Source organism: Vipera ursinii, assembly GCF_947247035.1.
Source record: "Vipera ursinii genome assembly, chromosome: 4".
In the NCBI taxonomy this organism is placed as follows: domain Eukaryota; kingdom Metazoa; phylum Chordata; class Lepidosauria; order Squamata; family Viperidae; genus Vipera; species Vipera ursinii.
In genome coordinates, this window is record NC_139514.1 from 17,794,407 (window position 1) to 17,813,052 (window position 18,646).

Sequence of the window (18,646 nt, forward strand, 5' to 3'; positions counted from 1 at the left end):
TTTGGAATGGAGAAAGTGGATTGAGTTTATCCAGAATAAGTATAGGGTTAAGAAGTTTTATTTAGCATTCGAATAAGTCTTCTTTCGAGTTTTTTCTTTTCTTTTCCTATTTTTTTTATATATATTTAATAATGTTAAGTTTTGTTTGTTCTTATATAAGTTAGAGAGTGATGGATTTTAGAATTTATGGTTGTTAGTATATGGTTGCTTATGATTGCTTTTATATATATATACCTTGTATTTAGCTCTGGGAAGTCCGGGGGGGGGGAGGGGGGTGGGGGGGAGGGAGGGGAGGGAAGAGGGAGGGGGGAAGGGGGGAGGGAAGGGGGGAGGGAAGAGGTAGGGGGGAGGTAGGGAGGGGAGGGTGGAGGGGGATGGGGGTTTTTAATGGAAAATTGTATTGTAAAACTTTTCAATAAAAAAAAAAAAAAAAAAAAACACTGAACTTCAAGTTCAAACATTTCAAATTCAGGGCATCACTAATACCCAGCAGAGCTCCTCGGAATCTTAACTAATGTGTACATCTTGCAGATTTCATGTCAGTTAGACCTGTCTTATGTAAACATCCTTAAAATTTCCATTTTGCTTGGGAAAGTTATTTGCAAGGGGGCAGCTAACATTGATGAGGTTGTTTACATCAGTTTTTAACACCCATAGATTGTCAGCCTGCAATTTATGTAACAATGCAGGAAACATGTGATGCTCAACTGGAAGCCTATGGTAGATATGAGCTAGCTGTTAAATGCTTTATTAAGCAAGCTCTGCTTGAAAAGCTCAACAAAAAGCTCCATAGTTTAGTCAGCAGGTGGCTGTTAAACTTCGTTGCATGTTTATCGTCTCAAGGGCACATTTTCATCCTACACTCAGCAAGATGAATGCAAGTAATAAAGCAGAGTGATAGTTATGATGGAGAGTGGGGGTAGAAAGAAGGATGGTTGTAACTGCTGTTGCTGCTTAGAGAGGTATCTAATATCTAAATAGATGTGGCATTCACTTTTATTCTTTGTTGATCATACATTGCAAGTAAAATTAGGTGGTGTAGTTGCATACTTAAAGGAAAACATAGAGAAGTTGTCACGCTCTTTGACAGCTGCAAAAAAATGTAAAGTGATTCTCTCCAACCACAATTCTCAGTGAGTCTCTTTAGCAGGAGTTATTGGAAAGAATAGAGTTAAAGAAATCCAGCAACAAAACTACAGTATTTCTCATTGAGAACCAACTGATTTTATATACATTACAGTGGAGGAGATTTTATTTCCTTTTCAAAATAACAAATCTGTTTACATCATAGCTCCTGATTTTTTCTTAGTCTCAGAACTATCTCTTAGATAATATCTTCCTGCATCAGTGATCAGGAATCTCAGCTTGGTGCTCTTCTTATATGCAAGCCATTTTTTCAAGTTAAGCCAAATTAGAGACTTCTGGTGAAGTCTTGGGAAGCAGAACATGTATCCATGGAGAGCAGAGGTGACAGCTATAGCAAAGATCAAAGAACTAGTGAGTGAAACAGTTTTTCAGAACTTTTCTGGACAAGGAGAGGACAGGAGATTGTCCACGTGTGCTCTGGGCACCTCTTGCTTGTGAGGAGATTGTAGGACAAAGGAATCAATCATACAGCTCAAAGCAACAGTGCAGCCTCACTTCTAATCACTTTTAGAAATCACTTATCTAACCAACTTAAAGGTATGAGATGGACTGAGAAGTTTGAAAAGCCACCTGCTGAGTCTGTACAAAAGAAACTATAAGAAGTTAAAGAATGTGAAATAAACAACAAAAAGCTAAATAAGATTTTGAAACAAGAAAGTTATAAAAAAAATTAAAGATCCAGACAAATCTGGAACATTAAAACTTTTACTGTAAGATTTAGGAAAAAACTGTATAAAATAACAGCTTTTTGTTGGAACCAGAATTATTTCCTGTACTGTAAGTCATAACAGATATTAGAGCCATTATTTAAGTTGGACTCTATAAAGGAAAGAAGGGACGTGGTGGCTTAGTGGGTTAGGATGCTGAGCTTGTCGATCAGAAGATCGGCAGTTTGGCGGGTCGAATCCCGAGTGCCACGTAGCAGAGTGAGCACCTGTTACTTGTCCCAGCTTCTGCCAACCTAGCAGTTTGAAAGCACGTAAAAATGCAAGTAGAAAAATAGGGACCACTACGGTGGGAAGGTAACAGTGTTCCATGCACCTTTGGCGTCTAGTCATGCTGGCCACATGACCACGGAGACGTCCTCGGACAAACGCTGGCTCTTCGGCTTTGAAACGGAGATGAGCACCAGCCCCTAGAGTTGGAAACGACTAGCACGTATGTGCGGGGGAACCTTTACCTTTTACTATAAAGGACTAATCACTCCAGTCTCTTCCCCCCCCAAAAAAAAAACCCCACAACAATAACTGCATTTAGTTTTGTTTAGGATTAGGATTTCATCCAGTTTTGGTTATCACCATATAAAAACGATGTTGATACTCTGGAAAGAGTGTAGAGAAGAGTAACGTGAAAATGATTAGGGGGTTGGAGGCAAAAACATGAAGAATGGTTGCAGAGATTAGATATGTGTAGTCTAGTGACTATGGGCAACATGATAGCAGTATTCCAATATTTGGAGGGCCACCACAAAGAGGTGGTCAACCTATTTTCCAAAGGACCAGAAGGCAAGACAAGAACCAATTGATAGAAAATAATCAAGAAGGGAAGCAACCTAGAACTAAGGAGAAATTTCTTGATAAACCAGTGGAATGGCTTTCCTTCAGAAATTGTGGGTACTCCATCACTGGAGGCTTTTAAGAAGAGACTGGACAGCCGTTTGTCTGAAAAGGTATAGGGTCTTCTGCTTGAAGGTGTAGGGTGGACTAGAAGATCTCCAAGGTCCCTACCAATTCTGTTATTCTGTTAAAATAACACAATACTTTATAATACTTGAAACATTAAAGAAAATCTTCAAAGAATGAGGCCAAAAAATAGTACCCACAATATCAATAATAACAGTAACAATGTTTACTTCTATGAGTAGAATATGTTTAAAGGCTGTTAATAAAGAAATAACAGAAGTGAAACAAATCTTGCTTGATGCAGAAATAATGGAATTAAAAATATTGGATTTAGCGTAGATTACAAGACCAAGAAAATATTTAAAGTAGAAATACAAATGACAGGTCAAGAATATGGATATAGGAAAGAAGCTTGACTGAAGTTTAATTATTAAGGGGGGAGTGCAAATAATAATCCAAGAGAATGACCTAGATAATATCTTTTAATTGGATTTACAGAAGTCAATGTGATGGGACAAATGAAAATTAAAGAAATAAATAAATCATATGGCAATATTTTAATGAACTAAACACTTAAGAATTTCAAAGATAGACAGAAGAAATATAAAATTGGTTCATTTGATCATTTGATTGTCCCGTTGCCTGGAGGCGGTTCGGGTCTGGATGGGGAGGAACAGACTTCAACTCAACCCCGACAAGACTGAGTGGCTGTGCATACCGGCATCCCGGGATATTCAGAATATTCCACCTCTTTCCATGGGGGGTGAGTTTTTACCCCCCCCCCCCGTAGATAGGGCTCACAACATGGGAGTCCTCCTAGATTCGCGGCTTACTCTGGAAGATCATATAGTGGCTGTGACTAGGGGGGCTTTCGCCGAGGTTCGCCTGGTGCGCCAGTTGCGGCCGTATCTAGACCGGGATGCCCTGTGTATGGTCACTCATGCGCTCGTGACCTCTCGTCTGGACTACTGCAACACTCTCTACATGGGGCTTCCCTTGAAGACCACTCGGAGGCTCCAGCTGGTACAGAATGCAGCCGCGAGAGTTGTCTTGGGAGTTTCCGGGTACTCCCATGTTACACCTTTGCTCCGCGAGCTGCATTGGCTAGCAGTTGTCTTCCGGGTGAGGTTCAAGGTCTTGGTAATGGTTTTTAAGGCCCTACATGGCATGGGTCCGGAGTACCTCAGGGATCACCTGCTGCCGGCGTCAACTTCCCTCCGCCCTGTGCGTTCTCACAGAGAGGGCCTCCTCCGGGTGCCACCGGTCAGAGAATGTCGGCTGGTGGCCCCCAGGGGGAGGGCCTTCTCTGTGAGCGCCCCGGCTTTATGGAATCAGCTGCCGGTTGAGCTCCGGATGGCACCTGACCTTCGCTCCTTCCGACGCGGTCTGAAGACCTACCTATTTGAGCAAGCCGGCCTGGCCTGATGGGGGATGTGCTGGAGTTTTTATTGGGGATTTTTATATTATTCTACTGTTTTTAGCTCGGGCTCTTATTTAATTCTTTTTTAAATTTTTGTATTCTGTATTTTTTTTATTGAAAAGTTTTACAGTACATTTTAACTTTAACCATCCCCCCCTCCCCTCACCCCTACCTAACCCTCCCTATCCCTCCCCCCCATTCCCCCCATTCTGTATTTTTTATGTGCCCTGTTCACCGCCCTGAGTCCTTCGGGAGAAGGGCGGTATACAAATATAATAAATGAAATGAAATGAAATGAAGATTAAAATTAGACAGGTTTTAATGAAAGTCTACCAATCCTTTATAGAATTTGTGCTGACACTAGGATTGAAGGGTTGATGTCTTATGGATTTTGCTTATAGATAACGGATGGGTTCTGGAAAGAAGTTATATCTGTTTGTAACTTTATAGGGATGAAGATCTAGCAAATTTGTTTATACTTATTATGAGAAAGATTGGAAGTCACTTTTTAATGTTTAACAAAATACTTATTGTATACTAAGATAATTGGTAAGGCAGAATAGTTTATAAAATCCCTTCCTAGATATAGTGTATTTCATGGATGGAATACATAGGACAGGGGTCTTCAAACTTGACCCTTTTATTACTTGTGGACTTCAACTCCCAGAATTTGTCAGTCAGCATGCCTGGCTGGAGAATTCTGGGACTTGAAGTCCACAAGTCATAAAAGGGCCAAGTTTGAAGACCCCTGACATAGGAAAACAATCCTATACACTCTTCATGAAAACTTGCTTCTTTCTTTCTTGCTTCAAAAGATTTTCATCATACATGGCAGATGGGATTCCCACTTTATCACCATCTCCATTTCTTCCTTCTATTCCATTCTCCATTTTCTTCCTGTCATGCCTATATGGCTGAGACTGTATGAAATTCTTTGATCAATCTGCAATTACTTCTCATTCTTCATTCCTGATTTAATTGTGAGCACATTGTCCTCCTTGTGTTTAATCTGCCTGTAAGGCAACCAGCACATCTGTACCCACAATACTTTGAAGAGGGACAAGTTGCCAGATCCCCTATGCTTTATATTCCAGAAGTAAAATATGTTTCACTTGCAATTGATAAAAATTAATATGTTCCAGTCTCAATATAGGAAAATTGATACTTAAGGATTTCACCTATATACCTTTTCACATATTTGTTTGTTTAATCTTCTGATTAATCATGCATATCTTGTATTCTGGTACATAAAGAAGACAGCTTCAATTTAAAATTCAGTGCATTTGTTAAATAATCAAGCCAAAAAGAATCAAAAATGGATCCATGTACGTTTTGATCTATCCTTTATTTAGATAACATGGTCTAGCTAGTAAGGAAAAGAGTTCTGGAACCTGCCATTAATGAAACTTGCCAAAATATTCACAGTGCGTAATAACAAGAAGACTGTGGAGATTTATGACTGGATGAACAGATTAATATGCATAAGACACTTAGTATGCACATCTTGAAACTATGCACAACAATGAATGTAGACTGAAAAGAGTTGGAACATCTGCTAAGTTTTACTTCTGAGATGTCTTAGTAATTTGGTGGACAAAAAATATATAATAGTATGATGTCCAAAACTGCAATTCAAAATTAGTCAAACATATTCTTAGCTGTTTAGCACATTACTCACTAACTCACTCACTCATTCCTTCTAATTAATATATACTAAACATGATCAAGTCAAAGTTGAGCATGTTATAGTTGTATTGAGAGACAGCTGGGCTTGATATTTTTTTTAAAGAAACTGATATAAAAAATAGTGCTTAACGCTGGATAGGTAGTGCTTATTGTAGGTGTAATTTTGAGCCCTTAATTGTGGTACAATCTATAATAGTAGCCATTATATTATTGTGTGATTGTGTAATAGTTCAAGCACCAAAATAATAATTTCAAGTGGTTGAAATTTTCATGATCCTAGTGTGTTTTTCTCTGAAATCTTTTGATCAAATCAAAACTTTGGAGCTATCCTGTCCAAATTCTCTTGAGGTTTTGGTGTTCTCTGCTGATGTCCTGCAAGATTTTGAGATTCTGCCTGAGATGTTTAGGGATCTGAGAGAACAACATTGACATCTTCAAAGTTCCTTGGAGGACCTTACAAACCATGTCTAGAGTTGCTACATTAGTTCCATTTTTAAAAAATAACTTAAAGCGGAAGTTGGTGTACTTGGGAGTTGGAGGCCACAATTGAGTTTCTTATCCTATCAAAAGCACAGAAAAATACAATGGAATGGAATGGAATACAGCATCTTGGAGGTCTTCTAGTCCAACCCCCCACTCAGGCAGGAAACCATGTATCATTTTAAGCAAAAGGTTATCCAGTCTCTTCTTAAAAACTTCCAGTGTTGGAGCATTCACAACTTCTGGAGGCAAGTTGTTCCAACTGTCAGGAAATTTCTTCTTTGTTCTAGGTTGCTTCTCTCCTTGATTAGTTTCCATTCATTGCTTTTGTCCTGCCTTCAAGTGTTTTTGAGAATAGCTTGACTCCCTCTTCTTTGTGGCAACCCCTGAGATATTGGAACACTGCTATCACTCCTAATCCTTCTTTTCATTAAACTAGACATGCCCAATTCTAGCAACCGCTCTTTATATGTTTTAGCCTCCAGTCCCCTCATCATCTCTGTTGCTCTTCTCTACACTCTTTCCAGAGTCTCAACATCTTTTGTACATTGTGGTGACCAAAACTGGATGCAATATTCCAAGTGTGGCCTTACCAAGGCATTATAAATTGGCATTAACACTTCATGTGATCTTGATTCTATCTCTCTGTTAATGCAGCCTAGCTGTCAGAATCCATTTATATCACATTCATAAATGTATGCTTAAAACATTATCCCCCCATGGATTCTGCCATCTCCCGAGGAAGGAGGAGCACATGTGGATTCAGCCTGCCTTAGGTTATTTCAAAGACCAAGGGAAACCTTTTGAACTGGGGGAACAAAGGGGAGGGTTAGGGAAGAAGGCATCTGGCCTGTGTCTCCATTTGAATCTGTAAAGGAAGAAGGCAATAACCATAAAGATTTGAAGTTCCCTTTTTCCCACGAAAGGGATGACAGGAAGTAAAATGATGGGGGGGCTGACCTAATGGGGTTGAGGGAAGGGAGGTTGAACCAGGAACTGTTTATAAAGTTTCAATCTGTAAAACAATACCAAATCCTGTCTTGTATTTCCACAACCAAGCATGTCCTAGTAAAAATTGCTTTTGGACTAGAACTGACTCAAAGAGTTTTTTGTTTTCCTAAGACGTGGATTGGGGTGGGTCCTGACACTAGCACTGTGTTGGCTTTTTTGGCAACTGCAGCACACTGTTGGCTCATATTTAAGTGATTGTCTACTAGGATTCCAAGATCCCTCTTGCAGTTACTACTATTGAGTGAGGTACACCTATACTGTACCTGTGCATTTGGTTTTTCTTGTCTAAATGTAGAACCTCACTTTTTTCCCCATTGAATTTTATTTTGTTAGATCATACCCAATGTTCAAGGATCTGTCAAGATCCTTCTGTATCTTAAGCCTATCTTCTGTAGCATTGGCTATTCCTGCCAGCTTGGTGTCATCTGCAAATTTGATGAGTTCCCCATCTTATCACCTCAACCAAATCAGTGGTGAAGATGTTGAAGAGTACTGGGCCTAAAACAGAGCCTTGGAGTACCCCACTGCATATTTTCCTCCATGTAGATGCAGTTTCATTGAGGACTACATGTTAAGTGTAGTTGGTCAGCCAGTTAAAAATATGAAAAATATCCAATGACTTGGTGACATCATTAAAGGCATGATCTAAATATATTTGGCTAGATAGATAGAGATAGATGGAGAAACAGAGAGACAGACATTTAGCAGGAATGGAATTGGAAGACTGTGGAAGGCAAATTATTTGAATTCAAGTTTCCCATGTAACATGGGGGAAAAGTTCCAGATTAAATCAAAGGAAAAGCAATTGTGACTTAAGTTCACTCCCAAGTGAAATGACCAATCTGGTGCTGGGTTTACAAATAAAATGGCATGTGGAATTGCCTACACCTATTCTAAAAGCTATGGCAAATGCAGACAGCATACTAAAAAGCAGAGATGTCACCCTGCCAACAAAAGTGCGTATAGTCAAGGTCATGGTTTTCCCAGTTGAAATGTATGGCAGTGAAAGTTGGACCATAAGAAGGGCTGAACGCCAAAAAATTGAGGCCTTTGAACTCTGGTGCTGGAGAAGACTCCTGCGAGTCCCCTGGACTGCAAGGCGATCAAACTGGTCAATCCTAGAGGAGAACAACCCTGACTGCTCTTTAGAAGGCCAGATCCTGAAGTTGAAACTCAAATACTTTGGCCACCTAAAGAGAAGGAAGGACTCACTGGAGAAGAGCCTAATGCTGGGAAAGATTAAGGGCAAGAGAAGAGGGGGATGACAGAGAATGAGGTGGCTGGATGGAGTCACTGAAGCAGTAGGCATGAGCTTAAATGGACTCCAGAAGATGGTAGAGGAGAAGAAGGCCTGAAGAAACATTGTCCATGTGGTCATGATGGGTGGGACATGACTTCGCAACTAACAACAACATTCTAAAAGCTAATGTAGATATGTAACAAACATAGCATCTACTGAAGAAATGATTTTATTATATTCACTGCAAGGCATTTAAATTACCAAATATTCCTAATCATGCAAGAAAAACATTGTAGGGATAGCATTCCTGGCTTCTATAGGCTTCTTTGTCAGCAGTGAACATATGACTGTGTGCAAGCGAACACTGGGAAACCAGGATGGGGTGTACGTTCTCATTTTCAAACTGGCTTTTGCTGACACCTTCCCCAACATCACCTTTGGTCTCTTTTTATTGAATTTTTGGAGAGGTTTTTTTTACAAAGAGATGGACAGAATGTGACAGGGACTTGTCACCTAAACAGTGACATTTTATGGTATCAGGAAACACGCTTCTCTATCACTCTGCTTTCCCTAAAGAAGTGTTTCCCCAAAATCTAGGTGGCGTGCCCTGGCCTTCCTTGGATAAAGCTTTGAAAACATAATGTAGGCGACTCAGAGGCAGTCTCATTTGTGGGAAACGTTTCTGTAACCTCACACTTGCAACTCTGCAATCATAGATAGTACCATAAATGAAGATACAGGAATTGCACAGGCAATCCACTTGGTGGCTCCCTCTCCAAACACCAGAGTATTTGGCAGTATTCAGAAGGCAGGTGAGCATGCACCATGAAACATTGCCAGCAGTTGCAGCTGTAAGCTGTAATGAGTAGAAAAATTATAAATGTTTTTGCCCTGCTGCTCGGAACAGCTTCAATTAATGAAAGGCTGTCTTTTTCACCACGGTATGGGCTTGAGTGACAGCCTTCTGCTTCAGACAGCCCTCTCCTTAAAGCATGGTGAATGAATCTTGACCACATTCAATTTATTTGAAGCCTTGTGCTTTGCTGTTCCTTATGCACACCTTCCACATTAATCCTCAGTCAAGTTGACCATTGGATGGCCTTTTTCACATGGTATACATTTCCGTAGTGGTTTTCAGCACATTTTCAAAGAAAAATGTGATGTGCTTATTTTGTTGTAAATCAGTAGAGCAGCAGTTGGGGGTTTTGGCTTATTTCTGTTCCTCAAGCTTTTCATCATTCTGGTTGCCCTAGCATCTCTATCTGAAACAGCCCCATGAGTCCCTTGCATGCCTTCTTTCAAGATCTAATTGACACATAGGATGCTCAAAAGGTGCAGACTGCTGGAAAATTCATGCCAATATGAAACAAGAGTTTTACTTTTGTTACTGGCCAAATTTTGATTGTGATTAGTACAAGAACCCAGCATGTCACTCTTTAAAATATGAATATGAATTCATGAATATGAATTTTAAATTTCAGATATTCTCCTCCTCTGAACAAGTGATGAAAATGGTGCAGAAAGTTTTAGCCCAGGAAGTTGTTCATCATATCTAAACTACAACCCAGGAAGGAGATAAAACAATAGATGATGGCACATCTTCATAGTAATATTTTGGGGTGAGAAATGGAAAGAACACATTCTCAATATTGCTTGAGTGACAGCCTTCTGCTGTAGCCACCTCTGACCTTGTAGCATGGAAGATAAAAGTCTTCTCTTGATCACATCCAGTTTATGTGAAGCCTTCTGCCTTTCTGTTGCTTGTGCATACCTTCCACATTCACTGAGCATTGGCACATGGCAACAATTTATAAAGGACTGCCTTCTAGTTCTTTGAATTTTTTTTAAAAAAAACACCTTTTTAACAAGCACCCTCAATGGAAGTGGAAGAGCCAGAAAGCAACTACATATTCACTTCATTAATGCAATTCTACTATATTCACAAAGATAGTTACCACCTGAATCAAGATGTTAGGACTAAGCTCTCTGGGTTAGGTCACTAAATTTTTCAGTGCAATAAAAGCAAAACTACATATGTATAGTTGTTTTATACTTAGGATTTTTAATTGATATGTTGCTCAGAGGGCTTTATTGCATGACTTTAAAATATAATGAACAAGCAGAGTGTATCACACATCAGCAAGTTCTCTGTGGGTGCGCCTGACCTTTGGAACCATTTACCAGTTGAGCTCCGGATGGCTCCCGACCTTCGCTCCTTCCGATGTGATCTAAAAACCTATTTGTTTGAACAAGCCGGCCTGGTCTGATGGGTTTGGGTTTTAATTATTGTTTTAATATAATTTATTTTTACATTTGGGCACTAAGGTTTAATTTGTTTTTTTTATTGAAAAGTTTTACAATACATTTTTTTAACCAAACAAAACCCCTCCCAACCCCCTCCCCAACCCTCCCCAACACCTCCCTCCCTTCCCCCTTCCCCCTCCCTGACTTCCCAGAGCTCAATACAGGGTATAAAAATACAAGCAATCATAGTCTACCTTATGCAAACAACAATAAACTATTAAATCTATCGCACTTTAACTCTTATAAAATAACTACAAGCAATATAAATATCACATCAATACTTATTCAAATGCTAGATGAAACTTTTTAGTCCCATATTTATTCTGGATATAATCAATCCATCTTCTCCACTCCACAATATATCTCTGCTGCGACTGGTCTTTCAAGTACGCTGAGATCTTTGCCATTTCCGCCAGGTTGGAAACTTTTAAAGTCCATTCTTCTATAGTCGGCAGTTCTTCCTTCTTCCAATATTGCCCTACTAAAAGTCTCGCTGCCGTAATTAAATTCAACATCAGCTTAGTGTCCACAACAGTAGTATCAGTAATAATGCCCAGTAAAAACAGTTGCGGACAAAACTTTATCCTTTTCTTAAATATCTTTTGCATGTTCCACCAAATTTTAATCCAAAAAGCTTTAACCTTTTTACAGGTCCACCATATATGAAAATATGTTGCATCTTCACCACCACACCTCCAACATTTGGGCTGACAGTTTGGATACATACTTGCTAATTTTTTAGGATCTAAGTGCCACCTATAAAACATTTTATAAAAGTTCTCTCTTAAGTTTTGAGCTTGCATAAATTTTACATTTCTCACCCAATTCTTTTCCCAAGTATCCATTGTAATGACTTTTTGAAAATTCTGAGCCCACTTTATCATACAGTCTTTAACAAGTTCTGTCTCTGAATCAATTTCTATCAATGCAAGATATATCCTTTTAATATGTGCTTGACCTTGATCTCTAATTTGCTTTACCAGATTTTCATCAGTCATTGAAAAACCCATTTTCTGGTCTTCTTTCCACCTGGCCTGTAAGTGCCCATACTAAAACCAAGTTTGTACAATCTTTTCTTCTCTTAAAATATTATACGGCTTTAAATGCCATACATTCCTTTCCAAACTTAAAATTTCCTTATATATAGTCACACCATGTTTAAACCCAACACTTATATTTTCTATTGCATGTTTCGGTATTGCCCATATAGGTATCTTGTAATTTAACTTATGTCTATACTTTTTCCAAACTCGCAACAGAGCATGTCTTAAAATATGTACCTTGAACACATTATCCACCTTCTTATCATACAATAAATATGCATGCCAACCAAATAACAAATCATGGCCTTCAAGATTTAATAATCTCACTTGTGTTAAATTAATCCAATCACTTATCGCTGACAAAGCAGCAGCTTCATAATATAGTTTAAGATTAGGCATTTTAAGACCACCTCTCTCACGCGTATCCTGCATAATCTTAAATTTAACTCGTGGCCTTTTCCCTGCCCAGACAAATTTATTAATACCCTTTTGCCATTCCTCCAAGTTTGAATCCTTTTTAAGTATAGGTATCATTTGAAATAAAAATAAAAATTTTGGCAAAACATTCGTTTTCACTGCTGCAATTCTTCCCAATAGGTTTAATTTGTTTTTAATTTTGTATTTTGGTTATTTTGGTATTTATGGCCCTGTTCACTGCCCTGAGTCCTTTGGGAGAAGGGCGGTATACAAATTAAATTAAATTAATTAAATAAATAAATATATAACTGCCAATTCACACACCCACTCTTTTACTTTGGACATGGTAAATGCAAGTCACTGTAGAAACCCAGTAGGAAAAATAAAATGCACAATATAAGAGGGTTCATGAGACAAGAAAAGTTCAGAGTTCATAAGGCATGATCCAAGTCAGGGCATGGTGTCAGTCCAAAGCAAAGCAGGAATCCCAACAACCAGGAAACACACAGCTAGGAAATGAACACATTATTCCAGGGGTCTTGAAGACTTGATCTTTTTATGACTTGTGGACTTCAACTCCCAGAATACCTCAGCCAGCTTGCCTGCTGCTACTGTGCTTCAGCCAAATCCTTCTCAGACAGCTGCTTGGAGCCATTGACCAGCTCCCCTCCAGATGTGCCCCGAACTGGCTCATTCTCCTCCAAGCTAACATCTGGAAAGGTATCTGAGGAAGCATCCAGGGGAGTCATCACACTTATTGTAACCTCTGTGAACTCATGTTTTGGTCTCAATTTATTCCTGTGAGATGCCTTCCCTCCATTGTATGAACTTGTGCCAACTTCTCAAATCTGTTTCTTGATTACATGGTTTTTTTATATGTCTCACATTTTGACATGAGGAATTTAGTGGTAGCAGCAAGTTAGATCTCCAAATTGCTCATCTGTATGCTTTCTTTTGCCCTTGGCTCCTAGCAACAAGTTGTAATTAGACTGCTGTTCTTCTACTACCAATATTTTTTCAAAGTAATTAAAACGTGTTGACTGGTTTTTCTAATAAGAAAATAGGAAACTATTTGTATAACAAACTAACCCAATTTTTGAGGTTGTAGAACACACTGAACTTAAACAAAAGTGCACATAGATAGGACTCACTTTTGTACACTAGGATTAACTATCTGGAATGTATAATGAACATTAGACTTTAGCAAAAGACAAATTGCTTATGAACTAGTCAATAACACTTTATCTATTAACAGATTAGAAAATGTATGGTCTGTTATGTGTTCTGGAAATCAGATTCCCTTATTGGCCAGTTGTCTGGGTTTCCTGGGAGTAAAAAGCCTGATATCTATGTTGATGTCAATTCAGGAATCTATCTCAGTCATTAGATCCTTAGTGAGATGTGCAATACTGCAATGCTAACTTTGAAAAACTCTGATATGTTTAGCATAGGATTATCCAAAATAAAATGTGATTCTGGTATTGCCCTAATTTTTTAAGCAAATGTTCACTTGAGAAAGGTTCTTGGTTGTTTAAATAGCTAGCATGGTTTTGTAATCTTGCCCTCCACCTCATTGTGTATTTGTGTGTTTTATGTAGAACTGTATTCTTTGGGTAGTTTCAGATTCCCATTGCAGCCATTTCCACATTCAATTCCCCATCAAACCCCTAAGGTAACAGGAACACTGAAATGGAAATCTTTTCATCAGGATGATTCTCCCATAAAAGTCTGATCACCTGCTTGCTTGCAGTGCTCATAAATTTCAATGGTACTTGCAAGCAATCAATACTGTAGAGTTTGTGTTAAAAGGAATTATGCTTTGTGGGTAGAAATAGGGTAATGGAGTATAATCATGTGCCAATTAACCTTTGCTTTTTTAAACCTCTAAGTACCACATTTGGGGGGTGTCACACCAGAATAAATACCAAATTAAACCTTAAATTTAATTAATTAAACACAACTAGTAGAATTATTCCTGATAGGTTTCATTTGATAAATTGGAAGCAGTCTGGTAGCCACATCATGTGGCCTTGGGCTCAAGGTTGGTCATCTCTGATTTATAGCAACAGTCACAGTTAGAAAGTCAGGCAGAAGATCCCACTCATTGTAGCTAAGTGTGTTTCAAGTCTTTGCTGAAGAAACCCTCTGGAAGTCAAGGATGATCAACTGAATGTATTAAGAGCCCTGCCACAATAGAATGAGATTGCTGGAAAAAGAAATGCCCAAACCAGCCCAAATTCCTCAACTGAATCTGAGAAAGTGATGGAATCTTTCCAGTTCTTAGAGTGCTCTCATACTTTACACATTCAGGGACAAAAACAGAGTCTGCATTTAAAAAAAGTCAGTTTCCTTCACAAGAGGAATAACCTATTCATAAATACAGTAAGATATTCTTCAAAAACCACGATCGGCTGGGAATCTTAGCAGTTCTGACTTTATATATCAATAGTATCTATTACTATCAGTTATTGAAATTGCTGTGTTGCTGATTTCTTTGTCTGTATGGAATAATGTGCTGGTGTTTGGAATCTAATTTGTTACTTTGAATCTCATATATGAATTTTGGCCCAATTCTGACTCCTTCTGTGCATTCCTATTTGCAATTTTAATCTAATTATTGGCTGCTTGTTTTGAGTGTGCCTTGACTGTGGCAGGCCAATTTGCACTAAATGAGCAAGTTTTTCTGATGTCCAATTCTTAGACAATAGCGCAACAAAATAAAGTCATACTGTCGCAATGAGCATGCTTAAGCATCTGGGAAAAGATAATTGTATCTTCTGTTTGATTCTCATTCTTAAAGCAAATGTACAATTCTTTAACTGTAATTGTTTGCCCTTTAAATTTGTTTCTTGTTGGTGAATGTTGAGATTCCATTTAAACAAAAAGAAACAGAAACCCTTCAACCCTGTGTATCTTTGGCATGCTGCTACTGAAGTATGCAGTGAACAACCTCTCTCCAAACTTCATTATCTTAATTTGTAATATCAATATTCAAGACATTTTGCTACGAGTAATTCCAAATATCTCTCCCAGGGATAGTTGTGAGCTTGCTTTAATTTAGGCGTGCCCAACTCACAGCCCTGGACTGTGGCCCCACAAGATAATAAAAATATTTTATTGTTTTTAACAATATTGTATATGTTTTAATTGACTAAATCAAGCAATTACAGACCAGAAAATGAATTTTCAAGTCATAACATCACAATATTTTGAATGAGTAGCTATGTCTTAGACTTCTTTTTGTTCTTTTTTCCTTTCGTTTTTGTTTCTTTTTTCCCCTTTGTAATGCATTGCTCACCTTGGGTTTGCAAATAAATCCTACCAGACTCAATAATACTTAACTCATACTGGATTAAAAATGGTAGTCTTGAAATATTTACTAATGCCACTTTTTAGCTGCTGTTGATCTTTTAGAATATATATATATATATTTGAAATAAATGGATTTTTGAATACTTGTGTTACAATAGAATCACTTCCCCCCCCATGTCTTATTTACCATTTTGCCATGGTACATTATTTAAAATGACAATAATTAGGTTTCATGGTTTACTCCATCTCTTTCCCATTTCTCCACAGGTGCCTGTTAAGCCCCTGGCCATTTTACGCATTCTGCTCCAATCTGCCTTACTCTGATTGGGGAAGGAAAATTTAAGCAGCCAAGGATTTGGCTTGTCTTAATGCTTCTGCTCTTCTTTGAGAAGTGTGACATCTCATCTGATGTGTGTTCCCTCTAGCGGTATGCTATTTCCTGGTACAGTGAACGTGTCCACGTGTCTCAGTCAAACTCTTACCGTCAGGCCCTAGAGCAAAGGAAAGGTTAGCTGAAATCCCTACTGCACCAGCATAGAAATGTGTTCCTTATCCCAGCTCTGGAAATGGCAGAAATACTGGAGTTTCCCCCGACTAACATTTAACTAGCACTGGAACTTTCTCCCAAACAAAACAAAATGATAATTTAGGAATTTAATGATTGAAAGAGGTGAGAATTAAATAAGAGGTTGAAGGGGGACTTCTGGAAGAGTTAAGACAGAGGGGAGATAATGGGTTTGTTGATATCAGTTGAAAAGAAGGGAATGGAATGGAACGGAACAGACTTTGCAGCTCTTCTAGTCCAACTCCCTGCTCAGGCAAGAAATCCTATACCATTTCAGACAAACAGTTGTGAAATGAAATGAACCTTTATTGTCAAAGTACAACTATGTGTACATTGAGATTAGCTGAGCCTCTCTTTGTGCTCCCACCCCCCAACACACAGTGACAACAAACCCTCCATCTTACTACACCATGTGAACCAACTACAACATACACCGGCCTCCCAAGTCAATTCTGCATCAGATTCACAAAAGTTATTTCTCATTCAAAAGCCTAACAGCCCACGGATAGAAGCTGTTTTTCAGCCTGTTGGTGAGGCTGGCTATACTCCTATATTTCCTACCCGAATATCTTCTTAAAGACATCTAGTATTGGAGCATCCACAACTTCTGGAGGCAAGTCATTCCACTGATTAATTGTTCCTTTAAAAAAATGAAAAGAGCTTTCTTCAAGGTGCCCCATCCTCCCCCATTCTCCAGATGAGATGATGATTCACACGCTGCTGGATTTAGAACAGGGAAGAATCATAGCCAGATAAGGCTTAGCTTAATTGATTATTCCAATTATTCACTTTTCAGGAACAAACTTTACTTTTCCTCTCTTTCTCCTACTAATACACTCACAAAGAGAAACCAAATAGGCAGAATATATAAGCATGACATTTCTGCTCAGTAGGAGTATAGAGAACTGATCCCAGATTACCAATAGCCACTGCTTAGGATAAGACTCCAAAGACTTTTCCTAGTCCAGGATAATATTTTATATTATTTGCAATTCTGAACATATTAATGTTTTTGGTAAAATGTTTTACACTTTTTATGAGCCCTAGGCACAGATTTTTCAGTGACTGGATCCATTCTTTGTGTTAAATTTGAGTAGTGTTCATGTTTGTCAGTATTTCAAACATTACACTTACCTTGGTTTCCATTAAATTCCATTAATGTTTTTATTGGTACATGGGAAATTAGAGAGACAGTTTGTATGGTGTTTAAGACATTTGGCTAGAAACTGGGTGATTGTGAGTTCCAGTCCCACTTTAGGCATGAGACTAGATGAATGACCTTGGGCCAGTCAGTCTCTCTCAGCCCTGGGAAGAAGGCAATGGCAAACCACTGTTGAAATCTTGTAAAGAAAAACACAGTGACTAGATGAAGCCATCAACAGGAGTCAACATTAACTTGAAAGCACGATAGAGATAGAGGTACAGAATCTAGTTTTAAGAATATTTACCTGCCAATTTATATAATTTAGTGCATGAAATAGTTCATGAAGCTTTAGTCCACATGAATATGAATGTATCACTAATTTATGATTTTGAAGACAGAGCTTATTGCCCTAAGTTCTGTTTGCCATAAATACGCTGAATAGTTGTTTTAATTAATAAAATGAGTGCTGTCAATTTTGATACCCTTTTTAAATAAAGTAGCGCTTATGGAGAGTTGTCCTTATATATTTTTGACATATGAACCAAAAAATAGAGAGAGCAATTTCCCTGGATATTAACACAAAAATAATAAGAAATGACAGCTTGTCACTTTTTGATTGCATCCAGAATATGTTGCTGAAAGTTTTTAGTCTCAGGGCAGGACAGCTTGAGGATTAGCTATGACTTCAGAAAGTGAGAATGATCTAAGGGTGTTACAAGAAATATAGCACCTTTTTCTTTTATATCTGTATATTTTTCTTTTTTAATAGGCCAGAATTTTGCCTGTATAAATCAAGAGAGAGAGAGAGAGAGAGAGAGAGAGAGAGAGAGAGAGAGAGAGAGAGAGAGAGAGAGAGAGAGAGAGAGAGAGAACCCCACATTTCTCTAGACAGAACATCAGCTTATGTCCAAAGATCACAAGGATCTTCAACTCATAAGATAATAGAGTCAACTTCTCTTTTTTTAAAAAAAATATAATTAATATCCTACACTTGATCTGGCCATTGTTTCAAATGCTGTTTGCATGTACATCTTCCCTGGAATATGACCTATAAAAACTAAAAAAATATTAGCATGGGATATCATTGTTATCTAGGTATGCCAAATTGGAAGACAATGAATAGATAAAGATAATTACAAACTTTTTTGCATGATCACGGCATAAATGCTGCCCACTGTGAAGAAAAACATCTGTAGATTCTTACAGGAAAAATAACTTGCCAGGTTTGTCATTGCTAATATTATCAGTGCTTCTGT